This window comes from Peromyscus maniculatus, chromosome 4, assembly GCF_049852395.1.
Source record: "Peromyscus maniculatus bairdii isolate BWxNUB_F1_BW_parent chromosome 4, HU_Pman_BW_mat_3.1, whole genome shotgun sequence".
Classification (NCBI taxonomy): domain Eukaryota; kingdom Metazoa; phylum Chordata; class Mammalia; order Rodentia; family Cricetidae; genus Peromyscus; species Peromyscus maniculatus.
In genome coordinates, this window is record NC_134855.1 from 65,463,034 (window position 1) to 65,479,353 (window position 16,320).

The 16,320-nt window shown below is 37.4% G+C and overlaps 2 pseudogenes; both read left to right on the forward strand.

The window, feature by feature from the left end:
• Window positions 1-487: 487 nt before the first annotated feature.
• On the forward strand, window positions 488-957 carry LOC102914704 (large ribosomal subunit protein mL49 pseudogene; annotated as a pseudogene).
• Window positions 958-3,031: 2,074 nt separating this feature from the next.
• On the forward strand, window positions 3,032-3,964 carry LOC143272633 (olfactory receptor 4P4-like; annotated as a pseudogene).
• Window positions 3,965-16,320: the final 12,356 nt, after the last annotated feature.

Here is a 16,320-nt window from a genome sequence, read left to right on the forward strand (position 1 = left end):
AAATGATAGTCTTCATTTCAGAATTCAGTATCATAAACAGCATGGACTCAATTGTATTTTTGTAGACTTTTGCCTCATATTAATTTTTTGGCATTCTTGTCTTACTGATCTTATGCTTATATATCACATCTTTCAATTTTGTGTTTTTATGTTGTATGTGTGTGGGGGGGGTTGTGTTTCTTCTTTTTTTCTTCATTTTTAATATCTGGTTTCTTTCAGGTTAATTGTTTGTTGGTTTGTTTTGCCTGTTTGCCTGTTTGTTCTATAAAGAGAGAAAAAAGGAATGGAGTTGTATGGGTAGAGAGGTGACAATCATCTGGGAGAAGCTTGGGAAGGACAAACCATGTAAAAATTTATTTTCAATAAAGAAACAGCTGTTTTTCTTTTAAGGTAGATGTCAGTATTAATTAATAGTATATCAAATAATAGAGGGAAATTAAATAGCATTTCATTGAAAATCTGAATGTGGGCAGTTGGTCAATCCAAGATGGCAGCAGCTGTGATCTGAACAGCTCTGAAGGACTGGGGCCACTGTGTCCAGTGGAGCAAAGGGCTGTGGCAGCTGAGCCAAATCCAGGGTCCTCCTGATAACCCCAGCTTTGTGGAGTCTGGATGAATACCAGTTTGTGGAGCGCCTGTTCCCCCCTACCAAAATCCCAGACCCAACAAAACATAAACATTATCCCAATCCCAGTGGCTGGCAGCATCCCAGAGATCCCCCTCCCAACTTGCCTTACTTTGTTCAGTGATCCCAGATGTATAACATCCTTGTCTACAAAGACATCACACATGGAAACCAACAGATAACTGTGATCCAGAAGGTGGAAGGGGACATCTGGGCTCTACAGAAGGATGTGGAAGAATTTCTGAGCCCACAGCTGGGTGACAAGTACTCTTCGAATCAAGGGCTACTTTGATGAGCAGCTTAAAGCCTGGCTTCTTGAGACAGGCTTCTGAGGCCTGATGATCAGTCCATGTCAGTGCCCTCCACAGACTGGCATCGAGAGAGGAAGTAGATTTGGAGAATCTGGAATGGGATTCAGAGCACAGGGATTAGGACTTAGAGGTAAAGGACATTGAGATCAATCCTTGCTTCCATAAAGAGGAAAAAGACCTATGTTTAAGTGTCCAGTGTGGGAGCCCAGGCTGACAAGGGAGACATTAACTGCTGTTTCTTTATACTCTGTGGTGCATTTCTTAAGTCAGCCATTCTGGAAACAACCCATCAGGGACATGCATCCTTGGCCTTTGGAGCCTTTGCTATAATCCAAACTGGGCTTAGTGGTGAATATGGAAAACAACATAGACAACACAGTACAATGACATGGACTGCAATGGACAGACAAAAATATCTTAGGTTCTGAGTGCTGTAATAGGTAGGGTTGGGGACATCAGCCTGCTGGCCTGGAATCAGCTATGTTGAGGTTTGAAGACAAGAAAATGAAGGCTTTTCACTCCTGCTGTCCCATCCCATATCAGCCACTTTTCCAACTCCACCATTAAATTGGTTATCAGTGTTCAGATCCTGGCTACCCTGCTTGACTTCAGACCGAAGGTAGAAGAGATATCAGCCTCTCAGAGCTCAGGTTTTCCACGTGTAAGATGAAAGCATGTCTAGTTGTTAAATATCTTGGCATCCGCATTCCAGGAGACCACAGACCATAAGTCTATGGGCTAGGCAAGGGAAAGGATCCCTGCCCTAAGTTACAAGCCCCACCAGTCATTAATGCAAGTTTTTATTTGGCTGTATATACAATTTAAGCTGTTAAAATTTGTACAACATTTACAAATTAAAAAAAAAAAGAAAATCTGAATGTGAAATTGTAGCTGAAAATACAGATAAGAGGTAACGTTTTGAGACTATTTGGTAAGAATTAATTTTAAGGTGTTTCATTTAGAAGTATTAAAAATGAAATGTAAAAACTGTTAATGAGTCAGGCATGTCCACGATTCAAACAGCCTAGTCATAAGTCTGGGAACTATCTACTACAATTTCCATATTTCATGTAGCCAAATCTTTCCAGTTGTTATGATTTTTCATGATGGATAGTGAGAATCACAGCAATGATCCATTTCTATGGGTTAAAATTAAACTCACCCTTGTGAAGGAGGACAGTTGGGAAGGTGACTTCAAGACCCTAGGTTCATATAGCTTAACATCTCAAATGCGATTGTACTTTTCAGAATTAAGGTTACCAAGTTGTTTTTACTAATACTTAACTAATAATATCCATGTGAAAGTCTGTAGAATTTCCAAAAAATTCACTCTATTATTCTGTGTCTTCTATAAGCCTATTATCAGAGCTGGTTATATTTTATACTCTATTGAGAATCACATGAAGTTGTTGTAATGCAAAGACACATTATAGAAGAATAAAAAGAACACAGCCTACATTGAGACATCTTTCTCTGTTAACCACAGTTATTTGTGATTTTCACTGTCTAGAGAGTATACGGATTTGGACAAAGGATTACATGGGATAATTATAGAACACAAATCTCAATCTGATTTAAGATTTCTTTGAAACCATCTTATATTTTCACAAAATCCTGAAAGCTATAGCAACTGAACACAAGATTGTTATCATCTGCTTTATTTAGCTGAAGTAGATTAAGCCAAGTTAGCACAGCAGAAAAGGGCCCCAGGCAGTAGGGTCAGGATCTATCCCAGGTGCATGAGCTGGCTTTTTGGAGCCTGTTACTTGTAATGGGACACCTTTCACAGCCTTGATGCAAGATAAGGGGCTTGGACCAGCCTCAGCTGAATGTACCAGGCTTTGCTGACTCCCCATGGGAAGCCTTATGTTTTCCAAGGAGGGCATGGGTGGTGGGTTGCAGAGAACGCTGGGAGGGAGCACAGAGAGGGAAGAGAGGGGGATCTGTGGTTGGTATGTAAAATGAATAAAAAAAAATTCTTAATAAAGAAATCATGGAAAAAATATGGTCAAGAAACTGTGAGATGACACTTCTAAACATAAACTCCTCAATTATGTCATTTCAGGTGACTTTCCTTTTCTGTCTACACTGAACCATGGATAGAAGAAGCAGTAACATCACAGCTTTTATTCTATTGGGGCTTTCCCAAAATAAGAACACTGAAGTCTTCTGCTTTGTGTTCTTTTTATTTTGCTACCTTGCTATTTGGATGGGCAATGTACTCATAATTGTTTCTATCACATGCACTCAGCTCATTGACCAACCCAATTAACTATCAATTTCTGACCTCTGCTACACATCCACAGTGACCCCTAAATTAATGACTGACTTACTGGCAGAAAGGAAAATAATCTCCTATAATAACTGCATGATACAACTCTTTACAACTCATTTATTTGGAGGAATCGAAATCTTTATTCTCACAGGGATGGCCTATGACCTATGCAAGCCACTGCATTACACCATAATCATGAGCAGGCATAGGTGTAACATGATCATCATGGCTTGTTGCACTGGGGGATTTGTGCACTCAGCCAGTCAGCTTCTTCTCACTGTCTTCTTACCATTTTGTGGCCCAAATGAAATAGATCACTATTTCTGTGATGTGTACCCTTTGTTGAAATTGGCCTGTTCCAACACACACATAATAGGTCTCTTAGTCATTGCTAACTCTGGCTTAATTGCTTTAGTGACTTTTGTTGTTTTGATGTTGTCTTATTTTTTCATATTGTATACCATAAGGGCATACTCTGTGGAGAGCAGAAAGAAAGCTCTGTCTACTTGCAGTTCCCACGTAACTGTTATAGTCCTGTTTTTTGGACCTGCTCTATTCATTTATATCAGACCAGCTACCACCTTCCCGGAAGATAAAGTGTTTGCTCTTTTCTACACCATCATAGCTCCCATGTTCAACCCTCTGATCTATACCCTGAGAAACACAGAGATGAAGAATGCCCTACAGAAAGTCTGGGGCCATCAAGTGTTTCTGAAAGGAGGTAAATTTCTGAGCTATGTCTGTTTTCCATGACTGGTTCCAGAAGTCAATGCATGTAAGATCTATTGTCATTTTCTTATTCTGTGGGAAGATAAATGGGCAGATAGCACATCTGCTCTCCTGAATTATGTTTCTCCATGGACCCTTCATCAATAAACTGGGTATTATCTCACATAAGCCTTTTTGTACGTTACTTCATCATTAGGACTATATTCTGGCAATGAAATAAGCTTTGTTTAAAAGCAATATATGTTTTTTTTTAATTTTAAAAGAATTTCATACAAAGTATCTTGACTGTATTCACATTTCCCTCAAGTTCATCCCTGATCCAGTCCCTTGCCTCCCTCCCCATTTTATGTTCTTGTTTGTTTGTTTTAAGAAGGAATGTTCTCACATTGTCCTAGTCCTCTGGATCTTACTATCTTTGCACACCATGTTTGTGATATTCCCTGAGATTCTACTGTTGGCATTGTGCTATAATAGATTATCTGGGGGCAGGGACTCCAAGGTCTGCTGGTGTCTATAATTCCACCACTTATGCTTTCTGTAATGGTCTCTGTCTGCTGCAAAAGAAGCATCCTTGATGAGAGGTGGGAGATACACTTTCTGTGGCTATAATGATAAGTATTTTAGAATTCAGGGAGAAATGTTACTGATTTAGTAGATGAGTAGTAGTAGGCTCTCATCTACGTTCCATAGCCTCATGGTCCATGGATGGTTGGCTAAGTTTACGGTGTAAATGAATTCTTATCATGTGGACCTTAAGTCCAACTAGGTGATAGTTCATTCCTCCTGGATACAAGTGTCACTACTGCAGCTTTTGGATTATTCTGTCATGCTGTTAATTTTTGTGGCTTGTAGATATTACAGAAGAATAGGACTGTTTATTGCTATTCACTGTTAGTAGAATGCATGGCTCCTCCTGAAACTATAAGAGTTAGTCCTGAGTGAAGAGGTTACCATGTCAGATATAGATCAATTTCATCAAATCCTGTGCCCAAAGAGTGTGGTGTCTTCAGAAATTCAGTTTTATTTTCTTTTTCTGAAAGACACTAAGAATCATAGCAGTGATGTATATTGTCTGGGGTTTCTGGGATCTTGACCAGAAACTCAAATGGAGGTTTCCAATTCCTGATACTTGGGTTTTTATAAGAAAGTCTATAGTTTTAGGAGGAGCATTCTCCTCCCAGCTGACATACCTTCATATATCATATAGACATGTATGTATATATCCATAAACATAGCCATCATAAAAAGTTTTACACAACATTTCAATAGAAATGAGTTAAATGTAGTTGAAGTTTTCCTGGTCCCAACCACCTTCCATGACCCTGCAGTCCCACAGCTGCTCAAACCCAAATGAACATACAGAGGCTTATATTAATTATGAACTGTATGGCCTAATGGCTCAGGCTTCTCACTAGCTAGCTCTTTCCTCTTAAATTAACCCATTTCTATGAATCTAAACTTTGCCACATACCTTGTGACTTACTGGTAATTTACATCTCGCTTCTTCTGGCTGCAGCTAGCACTGTCTCCCTGTTCTCTCTAGTTGGAATGTCCCACTAACCTTATTCTGCCTCACCATTGGACAAAGAGCTTTATTTATTGATTAATCAGAGCAACACATATTCACATAATACAGAATGATATCACACATCATTTTCCCTCAATTATTTTCAAAAAAAGTTTTAACTTTAACATAGTGAAATTATATATAACAAAACAGTTATCCAGCAAGAATTATAGTTATAATATCTAGTCTATTTGTGTTTGGCAAAATTAAAGAAGATATCCTATCTATCCTATATTTGTAAGTCTAACGTTTCATATCTATCTTTTCATAACCAAGAAAAACCACAATTATAACTATCTAGTCTACCACTAAATCAAAGACTCCAGAAGTATATAATATTACCTAAGTAAACAGGAAGAACATTTTGAGCAACTTCTAACATCTAGAATGACAGAGACAGCTTGCTAACTGAACAGTCATCCAAAGTTCCTCTACAACATTGGGACATCCATTCTTCAGTTTACAGGTCTAGAGTCTCTCAGTCATTTCTCTCTGTGTCCTGTAGAATGTCTTCCAGTTTCTTCTGAAAAGCAGGAACCTGAAAGACCATCTCGTCTTGCAATGTTCAGTTGTCACCTTCCTATGGGTCCTGCATGTCCACTTTATACAACATACTGTCAAGCAGTGGATATAAGGGTACTTTTATGCCCAGTGGCTAACTTTTGCCACAAAGAAAGCAAATTCCGCAAAGTTTCTTCAATGCCCTTTATCTTCTCTGAAGTAGATTGTGGCTGCCAGGAGCAGACATGTCTCATTGTCCAGAAAAGTCTAAGTTTTTAAAACATTTTCAATGCCATATTCTGTAGGCCTTTGAAGTGATTGAATATTATCTACCTAATTGAATTATATCTATGTTTACCTAGAAAACTTAACATGACTATAATTTTGACTATCATAGAAGACTAATTATTAATCTGTATTTCTTAATTATCCAATACTATTTATTTATTTATTTATTTATTTATTTATTTATTTTTGATTTTCGAGACAGGGTTTCTCTGCGTAGCTTTGCACCTTTCCTGAAGCTCACTTGGTAGCGCAGGCTGGCCTCGAACTCACATAGATCCGCCTGGCTCTGCCTCCCGAGGCCTGGGATTAAAGGCGTGCGCCACCACTGCCCGGCTCCAATACTATTTAAATGAGCTTCTCAAATGTAATACCTTAAACAAGAGTAGAAATATACAGTGTAGCAAATTATCTTTTAATTTGTAATGAACTAAAATATATAGCAATGTGAAACATTTTAAACAAGTTGTTAAAAAACAAAAAAAAAGTAGATTCAATTATCTTTCCTCTTATCTTATCATATCTACATCCTTTATTTCTATATCATATCCCCCTTTCTTCTTTTAGAAGGATATTGACTATGACCAATGACAATTTGTAACCAACAACCTAAACAATGGCAAACATTCATAATCAATTTTTTGGGAATGTGGGCATAGCGTTCTAGGTTACTTCCTGCTGCTAGTGGATGCTGGTAGTCTCATGGAGATCCGGAGACAATTTGAGATAATGGTCAAGTCCTGGGAAGACCGGCTAAGACCTTTTTTGATAGGGACCATCTGTTAAGGTTCAGGAGGTCTGGCTTGATCAAATCTGATCCATCTTCATCTGGAACAAATCTATAGCCTCTTGCTTCCTCTGGAAACAAAAGCAGAGCCACCTTTCCAAAGCAACATATTTTCAGATCCAAATTTTGAAGTCAGTATACCTTTAAAATATACATATTGGTTTAACTCAGCAGCCTTTACAAGTAAATGTCTCTCTCTCATTAAAAATCCCAAAGACAATATAATCCAGACTCTCTGTGTGATTTCCATCTTTATATGGCTTATTTTTTATATTACTTTTAATGTCTCTTTAAATACTTTATTTTTTAAAATTATCTATTTCTTTATATAACTGTCTATATTTCTTTTCCTCTCTCATTCAATCCTCCGTACATTTTTACACACATTGTGAACTGTTTTGGGTTGATCCCATCTGCATTTGTCTTATTGTGACTCTATTGCTTCAAACAGCAGTGTTACTAGAACTGAAATGGCAGCTTTGGCTGCTCGATCCTCCCACTTCAGCTTCTCTACATGGGAGAACTACATTTAGAACCAGCTCTGGAGGAACCATGCTCATTGATGACTCTGTGAAGCAGCAGGTCTATGCTTCCATCCAGCAGTGTATAGCCCAAAAAACACTTCCTTTTTTTTCTAGCAAAAGCTAAATCCACTACACTGTGCTGCATGGCTCTCAGACGCCACTGTGTACAGTGGCAGGAATCTGCCATGCTGCACTCAAGCCTTTATGCGATGAACTGGCGAGCTCAAGCCTACAGGCTGAGTTATCTCTCCATCACAGCTAGGAGAAACAACTAGGAAGCTGCTCTTGACTCCATTTTAGAGCTGTCTTTAAAGCTGTCTAGGTTTTGGGTGAAAATTCTTGTTAAAGGCATATTATTCATGTTATATCATCTGGCAAAGATGAATAAAATGCTACAGTGCTGATTAGTTTTGAAAACTTGTTCTGAACTGGTCACCTGGGGAGACAGAGAGAGTCTCAGTTGAGAAAATACCTCTAGCACACTGTCCTGTAAGCATGTCTAGGAAACGTTGTCTTGATTGGTGATTGATAGGAAAGCATCTTGCTCACTCAGAGTGGTGTCATCCTTAGACAGGTGGCTGTGGGTTCTATAAGAAAGAGCTGCATAAGTCATGGAAAACAAGCCAGTAAGCAGTACCTCTCCATGGTCTCTGCTTTAGTTTATGTCTGTAATTTCTGATTGAGTTCATTCCTGGTTCCCTCAGTGATGGACTCTAAACTGTAAGATATAGTAAACCTTTTTTTCCAAGGTTAGTTTTGGTCATGATGTCTTATCACAGCAACACAAAGCAAACAAGGATAGCAACCTTCGAATTTTAAAAGCTATTATAAACAGTAAAGCCATAGAATACTGTGCATAAAGACTCATGTGCTGCTTATGAATTTATATGCACAGCATTTTTATGTAACCAACAACTAAGTTAAGAAGCAGGTGTTAGCATTCCATAAGAAGTTCTCTTTGTTTCTTTTAGGAATTGATATATTCTAAATTTAATCACAAATTTCATCTACTCTCCAAATAATTTGGTTGACATGTCCTTATGTATTTATGACTAAGAATAGCACAAATTACACAAGTTGTATAAGGAAAAATCAGGAGCCATCTTGAGAGATGCTTTCCCCTCCTCTCCTCCAAAGGTATTTGCTGTCCAGCAGTTTTAGAAGTGATCAGAAGTTCGACTTACAAGGCTGGGACAATAAAGCTATATACCCTGTACTTGGCAAAACAAGATATGGGGAGTGATGGGCTCAACTGAAAAGAAGTTGACCTTAGAGGAGAGTAGGACTTGAACAAAAAATCTGAAAGTATATATCCTGAGTTCAACCAAAGCAGGGCATAGGGAGTAAAAATTTATGTCTCTGTAGATGTCTCTGAATCCTGTTAGCCATCAGTAACCTCATGGTTATAGTTCAGCCAGTAACTTCAAAGAACTGCCTCAGCTAGGCAGTGGTGGTGCATGCCTTTAATCCCAGCAATCAGGATGCAGAGGCAGGTGGATCTCTGGGAGCTCCAGGCCAGCCTGGGCTACAGAGTAAGTTCCAGGACAGGCTCCAAAGCTACACAGAGAAATCCTGTCTCAAAAAGCAAAAAAGCCAAAAAGCCAAAAAAAAAAAAAAAAAAAAAAAAAAAAAAAGAACTGCCCTTTCTAGACCCCATGTGCAATCCCAAACTGCATGTAAACTTCTCCTATATAAACAACTTAAAGTGAGAGCTCAGGGCCCTCCTCCTTCACCCGCTGTGTCAGGTATTGGATGGTAGACCAAGCTTGCTTGTTTTGTCATTAAAATCCTCTGTGTGCTTGCATCGGATATTGGCTCTGTGGTAGTCTTGCTTGGAAGTCTTGTAACCTGGGCATAACAGTTAGAATCTATCTTATTATTATAAGATAGTTTGTGAGAATTGTTCTTTATAAATCAGAGTCTATTATATTGTTCCAAGACAGTCTATAAGAATCATACCACATAAATTATAATCTATTGTCTTATTATATAATAGTTTGTGAGAATCATTTCTTGTGCTTGTGAATTGTCTGTTATTTTTCACTAATGGATATGAAGTTGTAATAAAAAGTCATAGTCTAATCTTCTCAAGTCTCTTGTTGCAGGGTGTTTCTGTAGCACTCCATTTAGGGTTGCTATATATTTCAATACTCTTTCTTTGTATATCACTGATATAAAGTAGAATGTATTCATTTGAAAAGACTGAAAAATTCAGAGAAAATTGCTAGGATGACTAAAATAGGAGATTTATGCAGATGTAAGCAAGTTAGCATGTCTAAGATTGAAACAATTGGTTATGGTGTATATTAATGAATACAAACATTGCTAACAATTCTGTGGGGTAAAAAAGCAGAGAACTCTGGAAGCATCCACATATGCAATGGAGACAATGACAAATCAAACGAAACAACCTCCCTGGAATACTTTATATGGTTATGTTAACAATATTAACACCCAGATTATCACCATTGGTTAATCTAATCAAATACTGTCTTCTATGCATCAGAAGTGGTTGTTTGTAATATTTAAAAAAATAAGTCAGTCCTGAAACAACTCAAAAGCAAACTTTTCTGTAAATGCTTCCTGTAAGTGAAGGGATGAGTCATTAATAAGATGAGCTAATGTTCACAATAGCAGTAGACTCACATAGTCAAATGAACAGAGTGTAAAGATCAGACCTCAGGACTGGTGGAATGTCTCAATGGGTAAAGGAACCAAACCACCAAGTTTAATGACCTAAGCTCTTTTTCTGGACCCACATAGTGAAAAGAGATATGTGATTCCCAAAGTTGTCCAATCATCTCTATTTGCACACCTTGGCAAGTGTGTGTTCACACAAAGAGACACATAAGCAACAAACAAATGCAATAAGGAGACTTGTTTTTGATACAAAATGAAAAACATTAAATATATGAAGAGTGAAATATTACTTCCTTAGATTCTATAGAAAATAAAGGTATTTTAAGGGAGGATTATAAACAGCTCAAGACCATACTGGAAAACTGATGATGCCAAGTTTGAAGTCCATGTTAAAAAATGGCACAATTGTTTTCTCACATATTAGGAAAATTGCTTAAAATGTCAGCATGCAATAAAAATAAAACACAACAAGCTTTTTCTCAGTTAAGATTTTATGACAGTTTCTCAGAAAACAGGGCCTCAATCTACCACAAGACCCAGCTATACTACTCTTAGGCATATACCACAAGGATGATCCATCATACCACAAGAATACATGGTCAACTATGCTCATAATAGCTTTATTGGTAATAGCCCAAGCCTGGAAACAACCTAAATGTCCCTCAACTGAGGAATAATAAAGAAAATGTGATACATTTACAAAATGGAATATTACTCAGCTGTTAAAAACAATGATATCAGGAAATTTGAAGGCAAATAGATGGAATTACAAAAAATCATCCTGGGTGAGGTAACCCAAACCCAGAAAGACAAACATGGTATATACTCACTCATAAGTGGATATTAGCTGTAAAATACAGGATAATTATTGAATACTCAGGATTTCGGGATTGCACTAAGTCAGGTATGAGATATCTGAGGGGAAAAAAATCTACGTACACTATGCACTAATATCTGTTAACTTTATTCCTCAAAGACAAAATTCTATCAAAACGGCTATAGCTGTTAGGCATTCAGATTGACAATAAATATATATACATCAAGCTCTTTATCTGTCTACTTTATTTCTCTGTGATGAAATTCTGTTCCCATAACTTCAGTTCTGTCCAGTTCCCTAGCTCATAGTCCTGCTAATGACTAAACTCCTATGCTTCCAACCTCATATTTGTCCTCTGTTTCCTCATTCTCCATTCTACTACTCTCTACTCCCGGCACTCAGAAATCTCTACCCAAGATCTCCTTACCCTCTACAGATTTGGAAATATTTGGGCATGCAAGAATTTCATAGTAGAAAACAGCTGAAATATTAAAGGCTGGATAGTATCAAACATTCATAATAAATGGCTTGCCTTTTGATTGACCCTTGGCTTGTCAAAGTATAGCTTTAATACACAGCTGAATCTCTATAATATATTCTTGCCGCCCACAAGAGATAAAAATGCTATAATCCACAGACCATGAGAAACTAGATAAAAAGAGTGTTCATGGGGAATGCCTGGATTTCCCTGGGAAGGGAAAATAGAAGAAATTTCATGATTGGACTGTAGCAGGTGGGGATGAGAACATGATCAGGTTGTGGGGGCAGAGGACAAGACCACCGAAAGAGACTACTAAAAAGGGAGGGCATTTCAAAATCAGCGAAAAGCCTAATGCACGAAAATCTCCCAGGAATCTATTAAGATGACTCCAGCTAAGATTCCTAGCAATAGTTGATACATAGCTTGACCTGGCCATCTTCTGTAACCAGGCAGCACTTCAAGAAGGGGGATTGGGACACCAACCCAGCCACACAACATTTGACCTACAGCCTGTCCAGCCTATGGGAAGTGCTGGGGAAAGGTTGACCTAGAGATTGAGGGAGTGGCTAACCAATGACGGGTCTAGCCTAACACCCATGCCACAAGTAAACCTATACCTGACTGCCTGAAGCACCAGGACCTGTAGCTGAAAGTTTTCCTGTGTCCCACCCAGTCTGCAGTGACTCTGACCCAAGTAAACACACAGAGTTATATATTAATTTAACAACTCGGCAATTAGCTCGGGCCTATCACTGACTAGCACAAACACTTAAATTCAACATATTTCTGTTAATATCTATATGTTGCCACAAGTTACGTGGCTTTACCTGTGTGCCATTACATGCTGCACCCTGGGTGGCAGCTGGCAAATCCTGTCTCAGCCTTCCTCTTCCCAGAATTCCCTTTGTCTGCTTATCCCACCTATACTTCCTACCTGGCTACTGCTCAATCACCATTTTATTAAACCAGTGTACAAAAGCATTATTCCATAGCAAGGACCCTCAGACTGGATGACACAGAGACCTAAGATACAAACAAACACAACAGGAGGGAAAAAATGCCAATGTGATGATGCCTAATGACATTCTGCTATACTCATAGATTGATGCTTAGCACCATTTTCATCAGAGTAGCTTCATCCAGCAATTGATGGAAACAGATGAAGAACCATAGGCAGACATTAGGCTGAGCTTTGGAGAATCATGCAGAAGAGGAAGGATTGTAAGAGTCAGTAAAGGACACCACAAGAAAACTCACAGAATCAACTAATCTGGACTCATAGGGGCTCACAGAGACTGAACTGACAATGAGGGAGCCTGCATGAGACTGCCCTAGGCACTCTGCATACACTTTACAGTAGTGTAGAGTAGTTACAGTTTTATGTTCCAGTGCAAGAGAACTGAAAATTTATGTGCACATAAATTGCACAAAAATGTTCACAGAAGTATTGTTCATAATAGTCATAAGCTGGCAATACAAATATCCACAAGGGAGTGACTACAGAGTAGCATATCTCTTGGTACTCAATAAGAACAAATCACCAATAATGCAACTGCATTGTAAACTTCCAAAACATTATACTACAGAAAATAAAATAGACACATAAAATTATATCATTTTTATTCCAGAAACAAAGCTCTTTCCTAGTTGCCACCAGTGATATGGATATTTTGCATGTGAACCAAAGAGAAAATTAAGCTGTCATTGAGGGTCCCCACAACTCTGACAAAAGCTGGTTTTTTTTATATTGTACTTTTTTATTCTCTGTATTATTTTTATTTTCTGTCAATCACTTTTTAATGGATCTTGGGTACTGTTGGACACTTAGCTGTCTATGGGTATATACACCCATAAGTTTTTCAGTGAATTAGTTTGTTGCAATTCAGTTCCATTCCAAATCTGTCTTCTGTCTCCAGTCTTCTTTATTTCTTTTGTTTGTTTGTTCATTTAAATCAGAGTCAGGGTCTTACTATGTAGCTGTAGCTGACCTGGAACTCTCTATATAGACCAGGATGGCCTTGAACTCATAGAGAACACTACGGCTATGTCTCCCAAGTGCTAGGATTAAAGGTGTATTATCTTGTTTGGCCAAGTACTATAAGAGTGACTATTTCTCTACTAATTTTTATTTATATATAGCTTTTTTAGTTTGTTAGAAATAGAGCAATTCTTCTAAACAATAAGATAATTTGGATTATATAATAAACATATTATTTAATATATGTATCAACATATATTAATTTAAGTAATAAAGTTATAATCAAAATATTATTTTTTTAAATTTTTTTTCTGGATTATGGCTATGAGCTGAGCATTGATTAAGCTTTAATGTTAAAAGAGTCACTTAGTTTTAATTTTAAATTAAGTTTAACTGAAACTGGAATTTAAAGTGCTTTTTAGGTTTGCAATATTATTTTGACCATAGAGTAAGTCTCTGGGAATATATTCTCCCCAAGGTCATACAGTTTTTTTCCTCTCCTTAACTAGACTACATAAGAAGTAGAAGAAGGAGCATTTTTTGTCAAAGGCACAATGCCTAGGCAGATTTCGGTAAATGAGAAGATCTAGAACAAGGAAGATTGAGTTCTGTCATCCTATTTTTAGGAGAACAAGGATTCCCTGATAATCATTATTTATAATTACTTAGGATTACTACACTATCTAAGGAGAAGAAAAAAATTCATGTGAGTCCAAGCCCATTTGAAAATTATCAGCAAGATTTGTCTTTCTTCTCAAACTAAGGACATGAAGTTTGTGGAAGGAGGTGGGTTGTCAACTTTTTTCCATTTATAATAAAATTTAAATACCCTGTATTTTTAAGAAAAGAAAGTATGAGATTATAGTGACAATGTTAACAGAATGATATATCTGTATGTATGGTGCCTTAGAGATAGTGAATTATAACTGGTAATAAGAAAATGCTAGTCATTGGGACGAACATCAAGTCTGAAATGTTGAAAAATGGAGAAGGAGGCTTTTAGATGCACATTGTCTTAGAGAAAGAGTGCTTCCCCTCCTCCTCAGTGCTTTAGACAGTGCAGGGACAGTATCAAGTTTGTGTGTAAGTATCTATCTGTTCTAGATAAACAAATCAACAAGAACAGTAATAGTTACTCTAAAATTCTGTAATAGGAGCTCATTAGTTTTGAATAATTTCTATTTTTAAAATCAGTAAGATGCCAAAAGAATCACAGTTCATAAAACCTTCGGATTGAACTTAATTCCAAATCTGATTAGAAGACCACTGTTCTCTTGTCCACTTTCCCCTTTTATTTGCAATACACAAAAATAGACAGATGTATAGTGATTTTTATACAACTCTAGGACAAGTACCTGAACACTCACAGCACACATGGCTTCTCAGAATCTCTTGGTTGGCCTGCTCTTTCTGCAAAAGACAGCTGAATTTGCAACAATCTGTGGCTTAAAGAATTAAACATAGTGGACCTTGAGAGACGCATTCCAAGCTTACCACCATAGGGATCACTTATGCTGTGCATTGATTTGAGAAAGTATCTTGAAACCTCTATTAATCACAGCTTATCCACATTTTCTTTCCCATATCAATGATGCCCATTAGAATGCCTGTAACTCTACTGCTAAAGATACTTCTATTGAAATCAAATTTGTCCTCTCCGGAGAGTCATTCCAGCCCAATAGAATGATAACCTCTCTCAGAAATTATGAATTCAAAGTCATCCACATAAAGCAGTGTGGTGTAGCTAATATGAAACAGGACATATGAGGATGCCTGAAGAAAAGCTGATGTTAAAGTGCAGAGCATTTCCTCTTTTGTTTTTGTTTTGTTTTTCTCTTTGTTTCATATAGGCATTTAAATATCAAGTTAAGGAAATTATGGAGTAATCCTGGAGTGACCCCGATTGCAGCTGAAGAAATTATATGGGATCTTGATCAAGCTGGCAGAGCTGGCTTCATCTACAGAAGAATCTTCTATTATCATTAATTATTACCATATTGATGCATATTCTCTTAACTTTGTCTCTTCTTCAGGATTTTGTGGTTTTTCTATGCTTATGGGAATGATTTACTTTCATTGTAGAAGTGACAATTTATGACAAATAATAATACCTTAAAAGTTTATTATATTACAAATAAATTAAGGGAGGTCTCATAAAATTAACTGATTCATTTGGCTTAAAGTGGGATTATTACAAGATCAAATATGTCTAATTTAAGACTCTTTCTATAACACTACATAATGATATTGAACTCTGAGGTCAGATGGAAGGCCGTAATTTCACTTCAAGATGACCCAATTTTTAGGGGAAGGGAAGTCTGAAGAAGTCACTGGGGCTGCGCTACTTGTAAATTCTGAGCAGATGTGACACTGAGACTGGGCAGTGTGAAGCAGAGAAAATCTGAGAAAAGATTCTCATTTCCATATAAAAATGCAGCATGCATTTGCTGATACTTCAGAGGGAAGTCTGTTTATCTTATACAAAAGATCCAAGTACATTAGAGGCTGTATATAAACCTTACAAAGAAGAGGAGTGAGTTCTTCAGGTGTCATCTGATTCTGGAAGAATTGGCCTTATGCCTTTGGACTTCACTTCTCATCTGAACTCAAAAGAGCATGGGGATATAACTCTGAGGTAAGCTGATCAGAACAGATACATTTAAACTGAAGCCTGAGTACGGAAGACATAAGGGCTCACCTTCCAACTCCAGCCACTTTAATTTTTCATTGGTTAAAGAGAAATGAATGTTGATGGTCTTTTTCATTTTTATTTCAGGTAATTTAACGTACTCTTGGGAAT